This window comes from Manis pentadactyla, chromosome 6 (genome assembly GCF_030020395.1).
Source record: "Manis pentadactyla isolate mManPen7 chromosome 6, mManPen7.hap1, whole genome shotgun sequence".
Classification (NCBI taxonomy): domain Eukaryota; kingdom Metazoa; phylum Chordata; class Mammalia; order Pholidota; family Manidae; genus Manis; species Manis pentadactyla.
The window spans coordinates 81,567,274-81,589,909 of NC_080024.1; positions in this window are offsets into that span (position 1 = coordinate 81,567,274).

Below are 22,636 nucleotides of genomic sequence, written 5' to 3' on the forward strand. Positions count from 1 at the left end.
CAAACATACATACATAAGGAATGCAGCAACCCAGTTCTAGAAAGACATCTGCACCCCTAAATTTATGGCAGCACTATTCACAATAACCAGTCTACAATTACATAAGGAACATTAAGGTTACTAGACTGCCCAGATCATCAAGTCGCCCCCCAGACCCCATTACACTCACTGTTCACCAGCATAGTAAGATCCTACAGAATCACTGCTTGAATTCTCTGAACTATACTGCCTTCCCTATAGAATTCCCCCCCACATTATGTGAGCTAATCGTAATGCCCCCTTACCAGCCTGCAACCGTCCTTCACAACCAGCCTTCTCAGTCCCTTAACCATTCCTACGTTGGTGATGGGGGGAGTGTAATAAACATGATGTGATCCACATAATTGTAGATTCATGATAAAAAAATAAATGAATAAACAGATGAATGAATGAATGAATGAGACATTGCCGCCCCCAGTTTAAAAGCGACACGTGCATCCCTATGATTACCACAGCACTATTCTCAATAGCCAAGCTCAGTGTCCATCAGTAGATGAACAATGGAATATTATTCAGTCATAGGAAAACAAATCACACCATTTGCAGAAACACGGATGGTGTGAGAGGGCATCATACTCAGTGTAATAAGGCAGGCAGGTGGAGAAACACAAGGATCAAATGATATCACTCGCCTGTGCAGGAGGGGAACCAAGAGACATCCGAAGAAGAAAAACGGCACCACAAGAGTGGACTCACAGTTACCAAAGGGAAAGGGATGGACGTGGACAGGTGGGAACGGAGGAGAATGTCAGGCAGAGCGGGGGCGAATGTGCACATTACCTTTGGCATGCATAAAGCAGAAGGGGGGCACGGGGAGGGACGTACGACACAGAGAAGACAACAAGGGATTCTACAGCATCTTAATATGCTCATGGACAGTGACTGCAATGAGGTATGTGGGGGCATCTCATTGTGGGGGGCAGTTTACTAAACTACATGAGACTCACGTCGATGAAGACTAATGATAAATAAATAAATAAATAACAGATATACAAGTGAGTAATGAACTAACTAAATATATTCATACATCCGGACATACAGAAATAAACACTAGAATACAGCAGCCCAGTTTAAAAAAGACCTGTGCACCCGTATAATTATCACAGCACTGTCCACAACAACAGACAAGGTAAGTGTCTATCAGAGGATGAAAAGTGGAATATTATTCTGCCATATGCAGAAACCAATCCTACCATGTGCAACAACATGGAGGGAGGTAGAGGGTATCATGCTCAGCGAAATAAGCCACGCAGAGAAAGACAAGTGTCAACTGATTTCACTCACCTGTGGAGTACCAGAAAAAAGAAAAGGAGTGATAGAAAAGGACAGTAGCAGCCGCACCGAACCCAAGAATGGACTCACACTTACCAAAGGGAATGGGACTGAGGAGGATGGCTGAGGAGGGAAGGGAGAGAGGGAAAATGGGGCATTATGAGTGGCACACAGGCTGTGGCCCGGCGGCAAGCTTAGGTAGGTCCGTATAACATAGCGATGATCAGCAGCACTTCCACAGCATATTCCTGGGCTGTTGGACAGCGACTCTTACGGGCTACGTGCTGGGGACTTGACAGTGGGGGTAGTCTTAGGAACCATAATGTTGTTCATGTAACTTTGAAGTAGTGACAACAAAATGAAAAGGAACACACAGTACCTTGGCTCTGGATTCCATTTAGCCTGATGCTGTCAAGTTGGTCAGTGTCCACCTCACCCGAATCACACCTGCTCCTCTCAGCATACACATTATGTCTCTAGGACAGAGGCACCACTGTGACATCGTGGAATCTCCAGGCAACAGGGCTGCGCTTACAAACTCCACCCACGGGGGGGGGGGGCAGTGCCCAGCCTTGCGGAGCTGCATCATCTTAGCAAACATTAGAGTTACTTACCTACAAACGTATATATATATATATACATATATGTAAATGATATCACTCATCATTACAGTATCAGAACAAACAAGAAACTGAAGAAGGAAACAGCAGCAGTCTCAGAAAACCCAAGAATGGACTAAAAGTTAACAGAGGGAAAGAGACTGAGGTGTATGGGTGGGAATGGAGGGATTAGGGAGGGGCGAAGTAAGGACACATTAGAAGAAGAATATATAATGTGGGAGGGGTGTCACAGACAGGGCGGAAAAACACAGAAAAGACAAGTAGGGATTCTACACTATCTTACTATGCTCACGGACAGTGACTGCAATGGGGTATCTGGGGGCACGTGCGTGATGGGGGGAGTCTAGTAAACATAATGGAACTCATCTAATTGTGCATTAATGACAGAAACATCCATGGATAGATAGGTAGACAGATAATAAATGAATGAATGAATGACTGACTGAATGAATGGATGCATGGATGGATGAATACATACATACACACATACATACATACAAACATACATACATAAGGAATGCAGCAACCCAGTTCTAGAAAGACATCTGCACCCCTAAATTTATGGCAGCACTATTCACAATAACCAGTCTACAATTACATAAGGAACATTAAGGTTACTAGACTGCCCAGATCATCAAGTCGCCCCCCAGACCCCATTACACTCACTGTTCACCAGCATAGTAAGATCCTACAGAATCACTGCTTGAATTCTCTGAACTATACTGCCTTCCCTATAGAATTCCCCCCCACATTATGTGAGCTAATCGTAATGCCCCCTTACCAGCCTGCAACCGTCCTTCACAACCAGCCTTCTCAGTCCCTTAACCATTCCTACGTTGGTGATGGGGGGAGTGTAATAAACATGATGTGATCCACATAATTGTAGATTCATGATAAAAAAATAAATGAATAAACAGATGAATGAATGAATGAATGAGACATTGCCGCCCCCAGTTTAAAAGCGACATGTGCATCCCTATGATTACCACAGCACTATTCTCAATAGCCAAGCTCAGTGTCCATCAGTAGATGAACAATGGAATATTATTCAGTCATAGGAAAACAAATCACACCATTTGCAGAAACACGGATGGTGTGAGAGGGCATCATACTCAGTGTAATAAGGCAGGCAGGTGGAGAAACACAAGGATCAAATGATATCACTCGCCTGTGCAGGAGGGGAACCAAGAGACATCCGAAGAAGAAAAACGGCACCACAAGAGTGGACTCACAGTTACCAAAGGGAAAGGGATGGACGTGGACAGGTGGGAACGGAGGAGAATGTCAGGCAGAGCGGGGGCGAATGTGCACATTACCTCTGGCATGCATAAAGCAGAAGGGGGGCACGGGGAGGGACGTACGACACAGAGAAGACAACAAGGCATTCTACAGCATCTTAATATGCTCATGGACAGTGACTGCAATGAGGTATGTGGGGGCATCTCATTGTGGGGGGCAGTTTACTAAACTACATGAGACTCACGTAGATGAAGACTAATGATAAATAAATAAATAAATAACAGATATACAAGTGAGTAATGAACTAACTAAATATATTCATACATCCGGACATACAGAAATAAACACTAGAATACAGCAGCCCAGTTTAAAAAAGACCTGTGCACCCGTATAATTATCACAGCACTGTCCACAACAACAGACAAGGTAAGTGTCTATCTGAGGATGAAAAGTGGAATATTATTCTGCCATATGCAGAAACCAATCCTACCATGTGCAACAACATGGAGGGAGGTAGAGGGTATCATGCTCAGCGAAATAAGCCACGCAGAGAAAGACAAGTGTCAACTGATTTCACTCACCTGTGGAGTACCAGAAAAAAGAAAAGGAGTGATAGAAAAGGACAGTAGCAGCCGCACCGAACCCAAGAATGGACTCACACTTACCAAAGGGAATGGGACTGAGGAGGATGGCTTAGGAGGGAAGGGAGAGAGGGAAAATGGGGCATTATGAGTGGCACACAGGCTGTGGCCCGGCGGCAAGCTTAGGTAGGTCCGTATAACATAGCGATGATCAGCAGCACTTCTACAGCATATTCCTGGGCTGTTGGACAGCGACTCTTACGGGCTACGTGCTGGGGACTTGACAGTGGGGGTAGTCTTAGGAACCATAATGTTGTTCATGTAACTTTGAAGTAGTGACAACAAAATGAAAAGGAACACACAGTACCTTGGCTCTGGATTCCATTTAGCCTGATGCTGTCAAGTTGGTCAGTGTCCACCTCACCCGAATCACACCTGCTCCTCTCAGCATAAACATTATGTCTCTAGGACAGAGGCACCACTGTGACATCGTGGAGTCTCCAGGCAACAGTGTTGCGCTTACAAACTCCACCCACGGGGGGGGGGGCAGTGCCCAGCCTTGCGGAGCTGCATCATCTTAGCAAACATTAGAGTTACTTACCTACAAACGTATATATATATACATATATGTATAATGATATCACTCATCATTACAGTATCAGAACAAACAAAAAACTGAAGAAGGAAACAGCAGCAGTCTCAGAAAACCCAAGAATGGACTAAAAGTTAACAGAGGGAAAGAGACTGAGGTGTATGGGTGGGAATGGAGGGATTAGGGAGGGGCGAAGTAAGGACACATTAGAAGAAGAATATATAATGTGGGAGGGGTGTCACAGACAGGGCGGAAAAACACAGAAAAGACAAGTAGGGATTCTACAGTATCTTACTATGCTCATGGACAGTGACTGCAATGGGGTATCTGGGGGCACGTGCGTGATGGGGGGAGTCTAGTAAACATAATGGAACTCATCTAATTGTGCATTAATGACAGAAACATCCATGGATAGATAGATAGACAGATAATGAATGAATGAATGAATGAATGATTGAAAGAATGGATGCATGGATGGATGAATACATACATACACACATACATACATACAAACATACATACATAAGGAATGCAGCAACCCAGTTCTAGAAAGACATCTGCACCCCTAAATTTATGGCAGCACTATTCACAATAACCAGTCTACAATTACATAAGGAACATTAAGGTTACTAGACTGCCCAGATCATCAAGTCGCCCCCCAGACCCCATTACACTCACTGTTCACCAGCATAGTAAGATCCTACTGAATCACTGCTTCAATTCTCTGAACTATACTGCCTTCCCTATAGAATTCCCCCCCACATTATGTGAGCTAATCGTAATGCCCCCTTACCAGCCTGCAACCGTCCTTCACAACCAGCCTTCTCAGTCCCTTAACGATTCCTACGTTGGTGATGGGGGGAGTGTAATAAACATGATGTGATCCACATAATTGTAGATTCATGATAAAAAAATAAATGAATAAACAGATGAATGAATGAATGAATGAGACATTGCCGCCCCCAGTTTAAAAGCGACACGTGCATCCCTATGATTACCACAGCACTATTCTCAATAGCCAAGCTCAGTGTCCATCAGTAGATGAACAATGGAATATTATTCAGTCATAGGAAAACAAATCACACCATTTGCAGAAACACGGATGGTGTGAGAGGGCATCATACTCAGTGTAATAAGGCAGGCAGGTGGAGAAACACAAGGATCAAATGATATCACTCGCCTGTGCAGGAGGGGAACCAAGAGACATCCGAAGAAGAAAAACGGCACCACAAGAGTGGACTTACACTTACCAAAGGGAAAGGGATGGACGTGGACAGGTGGGAACGGAGGAAAATGTCAGGCGGAGCGGGGGCGAATGTGCACATTACCTTTGGCATGCATAAAGCAGAAGGGGGGCACGGGGAGGGACGTACGACACAGAGAAGACAACAAGGCATTCTACAGCATCTTAATATGCTCATGGACAGTGACTGCAATGAGGTATGTGGGGGCATCTCATTGTGGGGGGCAGTTTACTAAACTACATGAGACTCACGTAGATGAAGACTAATGATAAATAAATAAATAAATAACAGATATACAAGTGAGTAATGAAGTAACTAAATATATTCATACATCCGGACATACAGAAATAAACACTAGAATACAGCAGCCCAGTTTAAAAAAGACCTGTGCACCCGTATAATTATCACAGCACTGTCCACAACAACAGACAAGGTGTCTATCTGAGGATGAAAAGTGGAATATTATTCTGCCATATGCAGAAACCAATCCTACCATGTGCAACAACATGGAGGGAGGTAGAGGGTATCATGCTCAGCGAAATAAGCCACGCAGAGAAAGACAAGTGTCAACTGATTTCACTCACCTGTGGAGTACCAGAAAAAAGAAAAGGAGTGATAGAAAAGGACAGTAGCAGCCGCACCGAACCCAAGAATGGACTCACACTTACCAAAGGGAATGGGACTGAGGAGGATGGCTTAGGAGGGAAGGGAGAGAGGGAAAATGGGGCATTATGAGTGGCACACAGGGTGTGGCCCGGCGGCAAGCTTAGGTAGGTCCGTATAACATAGCGATGATCAGCAGCACTTCTACAGCATATTCCTGGGCTGTTGGACAGCGACTCTTACGGGCTACGTGCTGGGGACTTGACAGTGGGGGTAGTCTTAGGAACCATAATGTTGTTCATGTAACTTTGAAGTAGTGACAACAAAATGAAAAGGAACACACAGTACCTTGGCTCTGGATTCCATTTAGCCTGATGCTGTCAAGTTGGTCAGTGTCCACCTCACCCGAATCACACCTGCTCCTCTCAGCATACACATTATGTCTCTAGGACAGAGGCACCACTGTGACATCGTGGAGTCTCCAGGCAACAGTGCTGCGCTTACAAACTCCACCCACGGGGGGGGGGCAGTGCCCAGCCTTGCGGAGCTGCATCATATTAGCAAACATTAGAGTTACTTACCTACAAACGTATATATATATATACATATATGTATAATGATATCACTCATCATTACAGTATCAGAACAAACAAAAAACTGAAGAAGGAAACAGCAGCAGTCTCAGAAAACCCAAGAATGAACTAAAAGTTAACAGAGGGAAAGAGACTGAGGTGTATGGGTGGGAATGGAGGGATTAGGGAGGGGCGAAGTAAGGACACATTAGAAGAAGAATATATAATGTGGGAGGGGTGTCACAGACAGGGCGGAAAAACACAGAAAAGACAAGTAGGGATTCTACACTATCTTACTATGCTCATGGACAGTGACTGCAATGGGGAATCTGGGGGCACGTGCGTGATGGGGGGAGTCTAGTAAACATAATGGAACTCATCTAATTGTGCATTAATGACAGAAACATCCATGGATAGATAGGTAGACAGATAATGAATGAATGAATGAATGAATGAAATAATGGATGCATGGATGGATGAATACATACATACACATATACATACATACAAACATACATACATAAGGAATGCAGCAACCCAGTTCTAGAAAGACATCTGCACCCCTAAATTTATGGCAGCACTATTCACAATAACCAGTCTACAATTACATAAGGAACATTAAGGTTACTAGACTGCCCAGATCATCAAGTCGCCCCCAGACCCCATTACACTCACTGTTCACCAGCATAGTAAGATCCTACAGAATCACTGCTTGAATTCTCTGAACTATACTGCCTTCCCTATAGAATTCCCCCCCACATTATGTGAGCTAATCGTAATGCCCCCTTACCAGCCTGCAACCGTCCTTCACAACCAGCCTTCTCAGTCCCTTAACCATTCCTACGTTGGTGATGGGGGGAGTGTAATAAACATGATGTGATCCACATAATTGTAGATTCATGATAAAAAAATAAATGAATAAACAGATGAATGAATGAGACATTGCCGCCCCCAGTTTAAAAGCGACACGTGCATCCCTATGATTACCACAGCACTATTCTCAATAGCCAAGCTCAGTGTCCATCAGTAGATGAACAATGGAATATTATTCAGTCATAGGAAAACAAATCACACCATTTGCAGAAACACGGATGGTGTGAGAGGGCATCATACTCAGTGTAATAAGGCAGGCAGGTGGAGAAACACAAGGATCAAATGATATCACTCGCCTGTGCAGGAGGGGAACCAAGAGACATCCGAAGAAGAAAAACGGCACCACAAGAGTGGACTCACAGTTACCAAAGGGAAAGGGATGGACGTGGACAGGTGGGAACGGAGGAAAATGTCAGGCGGAGCGGGGGCGAATGTGCACATTACCTTTGGCATGCATAAAGCAGAAGGGGGGCACGGGGAGGGACGTACGACACAGAGAAGAGAACAAGGGATTCTACAGCATCTTAATATGCTCATGGACAGTGACTGCAATGAGGTATGTGGGGGCATCTCATTGTGGGGGGCAGTTTACTAAACTACATGAGACTCACGTAGATGAAGACTAATGATAAATAAATAAATAAATAACAGATATACAAGTGAGTAATGAACTAACTAAATATATTCATACATCCGGACATACAGAAATAAACACTAGAATACAACAGCCCAGTATAAAAAAGACCTGTGCACCCGTATAATTATCACAGCACTGTCCACTACAACAGACAAGGTAAGTGTCTATCAGAGGATGAAAAGTGGAATATTATTCTGCCATATGCAGAAACCAATCCTACCATGTGCAACAACATGGAGGGAGGTAGACGGTATCATGCTCAGCGAAATAAGCCACGCAGAGAAAGACAAGTGTCAACTGATTTCACTCACCTGTGGAGTACCAGAAAAAAGAAAAGGAGTGATAGAAAAGGACAGTAGCAGCCGCACCGAACCCAAGAATGGACTCACACTTACCAAAGGGAATGGGACTGAGGAGGATGGCTGAGGAGGGAAGGGAGAGAGGGAAAATGGGGCATTATGAGTGGCACACAGGCTGTGGCCCGGCGGCAAGCTTAGGTAGGTCCGTATAACATAGCGATGATCAGCAGCACTTCCACAGCATATTCCTGGGCTGTTGGACAGCGACTCTTACGGGCTACGTGCTGGGGACTTGACAGTGGGGGTAGTCTTAGGAACCATAATGTTGTTCATGTAACTTTGAAGTAGTGACAACAAAATGAAAAGGAACACACAGTACCTTGGCTCTGGATTCCATTTAGCCTGATGCTGTCAAGTTGGTCAGTGTCCACCTCACCCGAATCACACCTGCTCCTCTCAGCATACACATTATGTCTCTAGGACAGAGGCACCACTGTGACATCGTGGAATCTCCAGGCAACAGGGCTGCGCTTACAAACTCCACCCACGGGGGTGGGGCAGTGCCCAGCCTTGCGGAGCTGCATCATCTTAGCAAACATTAGAGTTACTTACCTACAAACGTATATATATATATATACATATATGTAAATGATATCACTCATCATTACAGTATCAGAACAAACAAAAAACTGAAGAAGGAAACAGCAGCAGTCTCAGAAAACCCAAGAATGGACTAAAAGTTAACAGAGGGAAAGAGACTGAGGTGTATGGGTGGGAATGGAGGGATTAGGGAGGGGCGAAGTAAGGACACATTAGAAGAAGAATATATAATGTGGGAGGGGTGTCACAGACAGGGCGGAAAAACACAGAAAAGACAAGTAGGGATTCTACACTATCTTACTATGCTCATGGACAGTGACTGCAATGGGGTATCTGGGGGCACGTGCGTGATGGGGGGAGTCTAGTAAACATAATGGAACTCATCTAATTGTGCATTAATGACAGAAACATCCATGGATAGATAGGTAGACAGATAATAAATGAATGAATGAATGAATGAATGAATGGATGCATGGATCGATGAATACATACATACACACATACATACATACAAACATACATACATAAGGAATGCAGCAACCCAGTTCTAGAAAGACATCTGCACCCCTAAATTTATGGCAGCACTATTCACAATAACCAGTCTACAATTACATAAGGAACATTAAGGTTACTACACTGCCCAGATCATCAAGTCGCCCCCCAGACCCCATTACACTCACTGTTCACCAGCATAGTAAGATCCTACAGAATCACTGCTTGAATTCTCTGAACTATACTGCCTTCCCTATAGAATTCCCCCCCACATTATGTGAGCTAATCGTAATGCCCCCTTACCAGCCTGCAACCGTCCTTCACAACCAGCCTTCTCAGTCCCTTAACCATTCCTACGTTGGTGATGGGGGGAGTGTAATAAACATGATGTGATCCACATAATTGTAGATTCATGATAAAAAAATAAATGAATAAACAGATGAATGAATGAATGAGACATTGCCGCCCCCAGTTTAAAAGCGACACGTGCATCCCTATGATTACCACAGCACTATTCTCAATAGCCAAGCTCAGTGTCCATCAGTAGATGAACAATGGAATATTATTCAGTCATAGGAAAACAAATCACACCATTTGCAGAAACACGGATGGTGTGAGAGGGCATCATACTCAGTGTAATAAGGCAGGCAGGTGGAGAAACACAAGGATCAAATGATATCACTCGCCTGTGCAGGAGGGGAACCAAGAGACATCCGAAGAAGAAAAACGGCACCACAAGAGTGGACTCACAGTTACCAAAGGGAAAGGGATGGACGTGGACAGGTGGGAACGGAGGAAAATGTCAGGCGGAGCGGGGGCGAATGTGCACATTACCTTTGGCATGCATAAAGCAGAAGGGGGGCACGGGGAGGGACGTACGACACAGAGAAGACAACAAGGGATTCTACAGCATCTTAATATGCTCATGGACAGTGACTGCAATGAGGTATGTGGGGGCATCTCATTGTGGGGGGCAGTTTACTAAACTACATGAGACTCACGTAGATGAAGACTAATGATAAATAAATAAATAAATAACAGATATACAAGTGAGTAATGAACTAACTAAATATATTCATACATCCGGACATACAGAAATAAACACTAGAATACAACAGCCCAGTTTAAAAAAGACCTGTGCACCCGTATAATTATCACAGCACTGTCCACAACAACAGACAAGGTAAGTGTCTATCAGAGGATGAAAAGTGGAATATTATTCTGCCATATGCAGAAACCAATCCTACCATGTGCAACAACATGGAGGGAGGTAGAGGGTATCATGCTCAGCGAAATAAGCCACGCAGAGAAAGACAAGTGTCAACTGATTTCACTCACCTGTGGAGTACCAGAAAAAAGAAAAGGAGTGATAGAAAAGGACAGTAGCAGCCGCACCGAACCCAAGAATGGACTCACACTTACCAAAGGGAATGGGACTGAGGAGGATGGCTGAGGAGGGAAGGGAGAGAGGGAAAATGGGGCATTATGAGTGGCACACAGGCTGTGGCCCGGCGGCAAGCTTAGGTAGGTACGTATAACATAGCGATGATCAGCAGCACTTCCACAGCATATTCCTGGGCTGTTGGACAGCGACTCTTACGGGCTACGTGCTGGGGACTTGACAGTGGGGGTAGTCTTAGGAACCATAATGTTGTTCATGTAACTTTGAAGTAGTGACAACAAAATGAAAAGGAACACACAGTACCTTGGCTCTGGATTCCATTTAGCCTGATGCTGTCAAGTTGGTCAGTGTCCACCTCACCCGAATCACACCTGCTCCTCTCAGCATACACATTATGTCTCTAGGACAGAGGCACCACTGTGACATCGTGGAATCTCCAGGCAACAGGGCTGCGCTTACAAACTCCACCCACGGGGGGGGGGGGGGCAGTGCCCAGCCTTGCGGAGCTGCATCATCTTAGCAAACATTAGAGTTACTTACCTACAAACGTATATATATATATATATACATATATGTAAATGATATCACTCATCATTACAGTATCAGAACAAACAAAAAACTGAAGAAAGAAACAGCAGCAGTCTCAGAAAACCCAAGAATGGACTAAAAGTTAACAGAGGGAAAGAGACTGAGGTGTATGGGTGGGAATGGAGGGATTAGGGAGGGGCGAAGTAAGGACACATTAGAAGAAGAATATATAATGTGGGAGGGGTGTCACAGACAGGGCGGAAAAACACAGAAAAGACAAGTAGGGATTCTACACTATCTTACTATGCTCATGGACAGTGACTGCAATGGGGTATCTGGGGGCACGTGCGTGATGGGGGGAGTCTAGTAAACATAATGGAACTCATCTAATTGTGCATTAATGACAGAAACATCCATGGATAGATAGGTAGACAGATAATAAATGAATGAATGAATGAATGAATGAATGGATGCATGGATCGATGAATACATACATACACACATACATACATACAAACATACATACATAAGGAATGCAGCAACCCAGTTCTAGAAAGACATCTGCACCCCTAAATTTATGGCAGCACTATTCACAATAACCAGTCTACAATTACATAAGGAACATTAAGGTTACTACACTGCCCAGATCATCAAGTCGCCCCCCAGACCCCATTACACTCACTGTTCACCAGCATAGTAAGATCCTACAGAATCACTGCTTGAATTCTCTGAACTATACTGCCTTCCCTATAGAATTCCCCCCCACATTATGTGAGCTAATCGTAATGCCCCCTTACCAGCCTGCAACCGTCCTTCACAACCAGCCTTCTCAGTCCCTTAACCATTCCTACGTTGGTGATGGGGGGAGTGTAATAAACATGATGTGATCCACATAATTGTAGATTCATGATAAAAAAATAAATGAATAAACAGATGAATGAATGAATGAGACATTGCCGCCCCCAGTTTAAAAGCGACACGTGCATCCCTATGATTACCACAGCACTATTCTCAATAGCCAAGCTCAGTGTCCATCAGTAGATGAACAATGGAATATTATTCAGTCATAGGAAAACAAATCACACCATTTGCAGAAACACGGATGGTGTGAGAGGGCATCATACTCAGTGTAATAAGGCAGGCAGGTGGAGAAACACAAGGATCAAATGATATCACTCGCCTGTGCAGGAGGGGAACCAAGAGACATCCGAAGAAGAAAAACGGCACCACAAGAGTGGACTCACAGTTACCAAAGGGAAAGGGATGGACGTGGACAGGTGGGAACGGAGGAAAATGTCAGGCGGAGCGGGGGCGAATGTGCACATTACCTTTGGCATGCATAAAGCAGAAGGGGGGCACGGGGAGGGACGTACGACACAGAGAAGACAACAAGGCATTCTACAGCATCTTAATATGCTCATGGACAGTGACTGCAATGAGGTATGTGGGGGCATCTCATTGTGGGGGGCAGTTTACTAAACTACATGAGACTCACGTAGATGAAGACTAATGATAAATAAATAAATAAATAACAGATATACAAGTGAGTAATGAACTAACTAAATATATTCATACATCCGGACATACAGAAATAAACACTAGAATACAGCAGCCCAGTTTAAAAAAGACCTGTGCACCCGTATAATTATCACAGCACTGTCCACAACAACAGACAAGGTAAGTGTCTATCTGAGGATGAAAAGTGGAATATTATTCTGCCATATGCAGAAACCAATCCTACCATGTGCAACAACATGGAGGGAGGTAGAGGGTATCATGCTCAGCGAAATAAGCCACGCAGAGAAAGACAAGTGTCAACTGATTTCACTCACCTGTGGAGTACCAGAAAAAAGAAAAGGAGTGATAGAAAAGGACAGTAGCAGCCGCACCGAACCCAAGAATGGACTCACACTTACCAAAGGGAATGGGACTGAGGAGGATGGCTTAGGAGGGAAGGGAGAGAGGGAAAATAGGGCATTATGAGTGGCACACAGGGTGTGGCCCGGCGGCAAGCTTAGGTAGGTCCGTATAACATAGCGATGATCAGCAGCACTTCCACAGCATATTCCTGGGCTGTTGGACAGCGACTCTTACGGGCTACGTGCTGGGGACTTGACAGTGGGGGTAGTCTTAGGAACCATAATGTTGTTCATGTAACTTTGAAGTAGTGACAACAAAATGAAAAGGAACACACAGTACCTTGGCTCTGGATTCCATTTAGCCTGATGCTGTCAAGTTGGTCAGTGTCCACCTCACCCGAATCACACCTGCTCCTCTCAGCATACACATTATGTCTCTAGGACAGAGGCACCACTGTGACATCGTGGAGTCTCCAGGCAACAGTGCTGCGCTTACAAACTCCACCCACGGGGGGGGGGCAGTGCCCAGCCTTGCGGAGCTGCATCATCTTAGCAAACATTAGAGTTACTTACCTACAAACGTATATATATATATATACATATATGTATAATGATATCACTCATCATTACAGTATCAGAACAAACAAAAAACTGAAGAAGGAAACAGCAGCAGTCTCAGAAAACCCAAGAATGGACTAAAAGTTAACAGAGGGAAAGAGACTGAGGTGTATGGGTGGGAATGGAGGGATTAGGGAGGGGCGAAGTAAGGATACATTAGAAGAAGAATATATAATGTGGGAGGGGTGTCAATGACAGGGCGGAAAAACACAGAAAAGACAAGTAGGGATTCTACAGTATCTTACTATGCTCATGGACAGTGACTGCAATGGGGTATCTGGGGGCACGTGCGTGATGGGGGGAGTCTAGTAAACATAATGGAACTCATCTAATTGTGCATTAATGACAGAAACATCCATGGATAGATAGGTAGACAGATAATGAATGAATGAATGAATGAATGAAAGAATGGATGCATGGATGGATGAATACATACATACACACATACATACATACAAACATACATACATAAGGAATGCAGCAACCCAGTTCTAGAAAGACATCTGCACCCCTAAATTTATGGCAGCACTATTCACAATAACCAGTCTACAATTACATAAGGAACATTAAGGTTACTACACTGCCCAGATCATCAAGTCGCCCCCCAGACCCCATTACACTCACTGTTCACCAGCATAGTAAGATCCTACAGAATCACTGCTTGAATTCTCTGAACTATACTGCCTTCCCTATAGAATTCCCCCCCACATTATGTGAGCTAATCGTAATGCCCCCTTACCAGCCTGCAACCGTCCTTCACAACCAGCCTTCTCAGTCCCTTAACCATTCCTACGTTGGTGATGGGGGGAGTGTAATAAACATGATGTGATCCACATAATTGTAGATTCATGATAAAAAAATAAATGAATAAACAGATGAATGAATGAATGAGACATTGCCGCCCCCAGTTTAAAAGCGACACGTGCATCCCTATGATTACCACAGCACTATTCTCAATAGCCAAGCTCAGTGTCCATCAGTAGATGAACAATGGAATATTATTCAGTCATAGGAAAACAAATCACACCATTTGCAGAAACACGGATGGTGTGAGAGGGCATCATACTCAGTGTAATAAGGCAGGCAGGTGGAGAAACACAAGGATCAAATGATATCACTCGCCTGTGCAGGAGGGGAACCAAGAGACATCCGAAGAAGAAAAACGGCACCACAAGAGTGGACTCACAGGTACCAAAGGGAAAGGGATGGACGTGGACAGCTGGGAACGGAGGAAAATGTCAGGCGGAGCGGGGGCGAATGTGCACATTACCTTTGGCATGCATAAAGCAGAAGGGGGGCACGGGGAGGGACGTACGACACAGAGAAGACAACAAGGGATTCTACAGCATCTTAATATGCTCATGGACAGTGACTGCAATGAGGTATGTGGGGGCATCTCATTGTGGGGGGCAGTTTACTAAACTACATGAGACTCACGTAGATGAAGACTAATGATAAATAAATAAATAAATAACAGATATACAAGTGAGTAATGAACTAACTAAATATATTCATACATCCGGACATACAGAAATAAACACTAGAATACAGCAGCCCAGTTTAAAAAAGACCTGTGCACCCGTATAATTATCACAGCACTGTCCACAACAACAGACAAGGTAAGTGTCTATCTGAGGATGAAAAGTGGAATATTATTCTGCCATATGCAGAAACCAATCCTACCATGTGCAACAACATGGAGGGAGGTAGAGGGTATCATGCTCAGCGAAATAAGCCATGCAGAGAAAGACAAGTGTCATCTGATTTCACTCACCTGTGGAGTACCAGAAAAAAGGAAAGGAGTGATAGAAAAGGACAGTAGAAGCCGCACCGAACCCAAGAATGGACTCACACTTACCAAAGGGAATGGGACTGAGGAGGATGGCTTAGGAGGGAAGGGAGAGAGGGAAAATGGGGCATTATGAGTGGCACACAGGCTGTGGCCCGGCGGCAAGCTTAGGTAGGTCCGTATAACATAGCGATGATCAGCAGCACTTCTACAGCATATTCCTGGGCTGTTGGACAGCGACTCTTACGGGCTACGTGCTGGGGACTTGACAGTGGGGGTAGTCTTAGGAACCATAATGTTGTTCATGTAACTTTGAAGTAGTGACAACAAAATGAAAAGGAACACACAGTACCTTGGCTCTGGATTCCATTTAGCCTGATGCTGTCAAGTTGGTCAGTGTCCACCTCACCCGAATCACACCTGCTCCTCTCAGCATACACATTATGTCTCTAGGACAGAGGCACCACTGTGACATCGTGGAATCTCCAGGCAACAGTGCTGCGCTTACAAACTCCACCCACGGGGTGGGGCAGTGCCCAGCCTTGTGGAGCTGCATCATCTTAGCAAACATTAGACTTACTTACCTACAAACATATATATATATATATACATATATGTATAATGATATCACTCATCATTACAGTATCAGAACAAACAAAAAACTGAAGAAGGAAACAGCAGCAGTCTCAGAAAACCCAAGAATGGACTAAAAGTTAACAGAGGGAAAGAGACTGAGGTGTATGGGTGGGAATGGAGGGATTAGGGAGGGGCGAAGTAAGGACACATTAGAAGAAGAATATATAATGTGGGAGGGGTGTCACAGACAGGGCGGAAAAACACAGAAAAGACAAGTAGGGATTCTACAGTATCTTACTATGCTCATGGACAGTGACTGCAATGGGGTATCTGGGGGCACGTGCGTGATGGGGGGAGTCTTGTAAACATAATGGAACTCCTCTAAAGGGCATTAATGACAGAAACATCCATGGATAGATAGGTAGACAGATAATAAATGAATGAATGAATGAATGAATGAATGAATGAATGGATGCATGGATGGATGAATACATACATACACACATACATACATACAAACATACATACATAAGGAATGCAGCAACCCAGTTCTAGAAAGACATCTGCACCCCTAAATTTATGGCAGCACTATTCACAATAACCAGTCTACAATTACATAAGGAACATTAAGGTTACTACACTGCCCAGATCATCAAGTCGCCCCCCAGACCCCATTACACTCACTGTTCACCAGCATAGTAAGATCCTACAGAATCACTGCTTCAATTCTCTGAACTATACTGCCTTCCCTATAGAATTCCCCCCCACATTATGTGAGCTAATCGTAATGCCCCCTTACCAGCCTGCAACCGTCCTTCACAACCAGCCTTCTCAGTCCCTTAACCATTCCTACGTTGGTGATGGGGGGAGTGTAATAAACATGATGTGATCCACATAATTGTAGATTCATGATAAAAAAATAAATGAATAAACAGATGAATGAATGAATGAATGAGACATTGCCGCCCCCAGTTTAAAAGCGACACGTGCATCCCTATGATTACCACAGCACTATTCTCAATAGCCAAGCTCAGTGTCCATCAGTAGATGAACAATGGAATATTATTCAGTCATAGGAAAACAAATCACACCATTTGCAGAAACACGGATGGTGTGAGAGGGCATCATACTCAGTGTAATAAGGCAGGCAGGTGGAGAAACACAAGGATCAAATGATATCACTCGCCTGTGCAGGAGGGGAACCAAGAGACATCTGAAGAAGAAAAACGGCACCACAAGAGTGGACTCACAGTTACCAAAGGGAAAGGGATGGACGTGGACAGGTGGGAACGGAGGAAAATGTCAGGCGGAGCGGGGGCGAATGTGCACATTACCTTTGGCATGCATAAAGCAGAAGGGGGGCACGGGGAGGGACGTACGACACAGAGAAGACAACAAGGGATTCTACAGCATCTTAATATGCTCATGGACAGTGACTGCAATGAGGTATGTGGGGGCATCTCATTGTGGGGGGCAGTTTACTAAACTACATGAGACTCACGTAGATGAAGACTAATGATAAATAAAAAAAATAAATAACAGATATACAAGTGAGTAATGAACTAACTAAATATATTCATACATCCGGACATACAGAAATAAACACTAGAATACAACAGCCCAGTTTAAAAAAGACCTGTGCACCCGTATAATTATCACAGCACTGTCCACAACAACAGACAAGGTAAGTGTCTATCAGAGGATGAAAAGTGGAATATTATTCTGCCATATGCAGAAACCAATCCTACCATGTGCAACAACATGGAGGGAGGTAGAGGGTATCATGCTCAGCGAAATAAGCCACGCAGAGAAAGACAAGTGTCAACTGATTTCACTCAACTGTGGAGAACCAGAAAAAAGAAAAGGAGTGATAGAAAAGGACAGTAGCAGCCGCACCGAACCCAAGAATGGACTCACACTTACCAAAGGGAATGGGACTGAGGAGGATGGCTGAGGAGGGAAGGGAGAGAGGGAAAATGGGGCATTATGAGTGGCACACAGGCTGTGGCCCGGCGGCAAGCTTAGGTAGGTCCGTATAACATAGCGATGATCAGCAGCACTTCCACAGCATATTCCTGGGCTGTTGGACAGCGACTCTTACGGGCTACGTGCTGGGGACTTGACAGTGGGGGTAGTCTTAGGAACCATAATGTTGTTCATGTAACTTTCAAGTAGTGACAACAAAATGAAAAGGAACACACAGTACCTTGGCTCTGGATTCCATTTAGCCTGATGCTGTCAAGTTGGTCAGTGTCCACTTCACCCGAATCACACCTGCTCCTCTCAGCATACACATTATGTCTCTAGGACAGAGGCACCACTGTGACATCGTGGAATCTCCAGGCAACAGGGCTGCGCTTACAAACTCCACCCACGGGGGGGGCGGGGCAGTGCCAAGCCTTGCGGAGCTGCATCATCTTAGCAAACATTAGAGTTACTTACCTACAAACGTATATATATATATATACATATATGTAAATGATATCACTCATCATTACAGTATCAGAACAAACAAAAAACTGAAGAAGGAAACAGCAGCAGTCTCAGAAAACCCAAGAATGGACTAAAAGTTAACAGAGGGAAAGAGACTGAGGTGTATGGGTGGGAATGGAGGGATTAGGGAGGGGCGAAGTAAGGACACATTAGAAGAAGAATATATAATGTGGGAGGGGTGTCACAGACAGGGCGGAAAAACACAGAAAAGACAAGTAGGGATTCTACAGTATCTTACTATGCTCATGGACAGTGACTGCAATGGGGTATCTGGGGGCACGTGCGTGATGGGGGGAGTCTAGTAAACATAATGGAACTCATCTAATTGTGCATTAATGACAGAAACATCCATGGATAGATAGGTAGACAGATAATAAATGAATGAATGAATGAATGAATGAATGAATGGATGCATGGATGGATGAATACATACATACACACATACATACATACAAACATACATACATAAGGAATGCAGCAACCCAGTTCTAGAAAGACATCTGCACCCCTAAATTTATGGCAGCACTATTCACAATAACCAGTCTACAATTACATAAGGAACATTAAGGTTACTACACTGCCCAGATCATCAAGTCGCCCCCCAGACCCCATTACACTCACTGTTCACCAGCATAGTAAGATCCTACAGAATCACTGCTTGAATTCTCTGAACTATACTGCCTTCCCTATAGAATTCCCCCCCACATTATGTGAGCTAATCGTAATGCCCCCTTACCAGCCTGCAACCGTCCTTCACAACCAGCCTTCTCAGTCCCTTAACCATTCCTACGTTGGTGATGGGGGGAGTGTAATAAACATGATGTGATCCACATAATTGTAGATTCATGATAAAAAAATAAATGAATAAACAGATGAATGAATGAATGAGACATTGCCGCCCCCAGTTTAAAAGCGACACGTGCATCCCTATGATTACCACAGCACTATTCTCAATAGCCAAGCTCAGTGTCCATCAGTAGATGAACAATGGAATATTATTCAGTCATAGGAAAACAAATCACACCATTTGCAGAAACACGGATGGTGTGAGAGGGCATCATACTCAGTGTAATAAGGCAGGCAGGTGGAGAAACACAAGGATCAAATGATATCACTCGCCTGTGCAGGAGGGGAACCAAGAGACATCCGAAGAAGAAAAACGGCACCACAAGAGTGGACTCACAGGTACCAAAGGGAAAGGGATGGACGTGGACAGCTGGGAACGGAGGAAAATGTCAGGCGGAGCGGGGGCGAATGTGCACATTACCTTTGGCATGCATAAAGCAGAAGGGGGGCACGGGGAGGGACGTACGACACAGAGAAGACAACAAGGGATTCTACAGCATCTTAATATGCTCATGGACAGTGACTGCAATGAGGTATGTGGGGGCATCTCATTGTGGGGGGCAGTTTACTAAACTACATGAGACTCACGTAGATGAAGACTAATGATAAATAAATAAATAAATAACAGATATACAAGTGAGTAATGAACTAACTAAATATATTCATACATCCGGACATACAGAAATAAACACTAGAATACAGCAGCCCAGTTTAAAAAAGACCTGTGCACCCGTATAATTATCACAGCACTGTCCACAACAACAGACAAGGTAAGTGTCTATCTGAGGATGAAAAGTGGAATATTATTCTGCCATATGCAGAAACCAATCCTACCATGTGCAACAACATGGAGGGAGGTAGAGGGTATCATGCTCAGCGAAATAAGCCATGCAGAGAAAGACAAGTGTCATCTGATTTCACTCACCTGTGGAGTACCAGAAAAAAGGAAAGGAGTGATAGAAAAGGACAGTAGAAGCCGCACCGAACCCAAGAATGGACTCACACTTACCAAAGGGAATGGGACTGAGGAGGATGGCTTAGGAGGGAAGGGAGAGAGGGAAAATGGGGCATTATGAGTGGCACACAGGCTGTGGCCCGGCGGCAAGCTTAGGTAGGTCCGTATAACATAGCGATGATCAGCAGCACTTCTACAGCATATTCCTGGGCTGTTGGACAGCGACTCTTACGGGCTACGTGCTGGGGACTTGACAGTGGGGGTAGTCTTAGGAACCATAATGTTGTTCATGTAACTTTGAAGTAGTGACAACAAAATGAAAAGGAACACACAGTACCTTGGCTCTGGATTCCATTTAGCCTGATGCTGTCAAGTTGGTCAGTGTCCACCTCACCCGAATCACACCTGCTCCTCTCAGCATACACATTATGTCTCTAGGACAGAGGCACCACTGTGACATCGTGGAATCTCCAGGCAACAGTGCTGCGCTTACAAACTCCACCCACGGGGTGGGGCAGTGCCCAGCCTTGTGGAGCTGCATCATCTTAGCAAACATTAGACTTACTTACCTACAAACATATATATATATATATACATATATGTATAATGATATCACTCATCATTACAGTATCAGAACAAACAAAAAACTGAAGAAGGAAACAGCAGCAGTCTCAGAAAACCCAAGAATGGACTAAAAGTTAACAGAGGGAAAGAGACTGAGGTGTATGGGTGGGAATGGAGGGATTAGGGAGGGGCGAAGTAAGGACACATTAGAAGAAGAATATATAATGTGGGAGGGGTGTCACAGACAGGGCGGAAAAACACAGAAAAGACAAGTAGGGATTCTACAGTATCTTACTATGCTCATGGACAGTGACTGCAATGGGGTATCTGGGGGCACGTGCGTGATGGGGGGAGTCTTGTAAACATAATGGAACTCCTCTAATGGGCATTAATGACAGAAACATCCATGGATAGATAGGTAGACAGATAATAAATGAATGAATGAATGAATGAATGAATGAATGAATGAATGGATGCATGGATGGATGAATACATACATACACACATACATACATACAAACATACATACATAAGGAATGCAGCAACCCAGTTCTAGAAAGACATCTGCACCCCTAAATTTATGGCAGCACTATTCACAATAACCAGTCTACAATTACATAAGGAACATTAAGGTTACTACACTGCCCAGATCATCAAGTCGCCCCCCAGACCCCATTACACTCACTGTTCACCAGCATAGTAAGATCCTACAGAATCACTGCTTCAATTCTCTGAACTATACTGCCTTCCCTATAGAATTCCCCCCCACATTATGTGAGCTAATCGTAATGCCCCCTTACCAGCCTGCAACCGTCCTTCACAACCAGCCTTCTCAGTCCCTTAACCATTCCTACGTTGGTGATGGGGGGAGTGTAATAAACATGATGTGATCCACATAATTGTAGATTCATGATAAAAAAATAAATGAATAAACAGATGAATGAATGAATGAATGAGACATTGCCGCCCCCAGTTTAAAAGCGACACGTGCATCCCTATGATTACCACAGCACTATTCTCAATAGCCAAGCTCAGTGTCCATCAGTAGATGAACAATGGAATATTATTCAGTCATAGGAAAACAAATCACACCATTTGCAGAAACACGGATGGTGTGAGAGGGCATCATACTCAGTGTAATAAGGCAGGCAGGTGGAGAAACACAAGGATCAAATGATATCACTCGCCTGTGCAGGAGGGGAACCAAGAGACATCTGAAGAAGAAAAACGGCACCACAAGAGTGGACTCACAGTTACCAAAGGGAAAGGGATGGACGTGGACAGGTGGGAACGGAGGAAAATGTCAGGCGGAGCGGGGGCGAATGTGCACATTACCTTTGGCA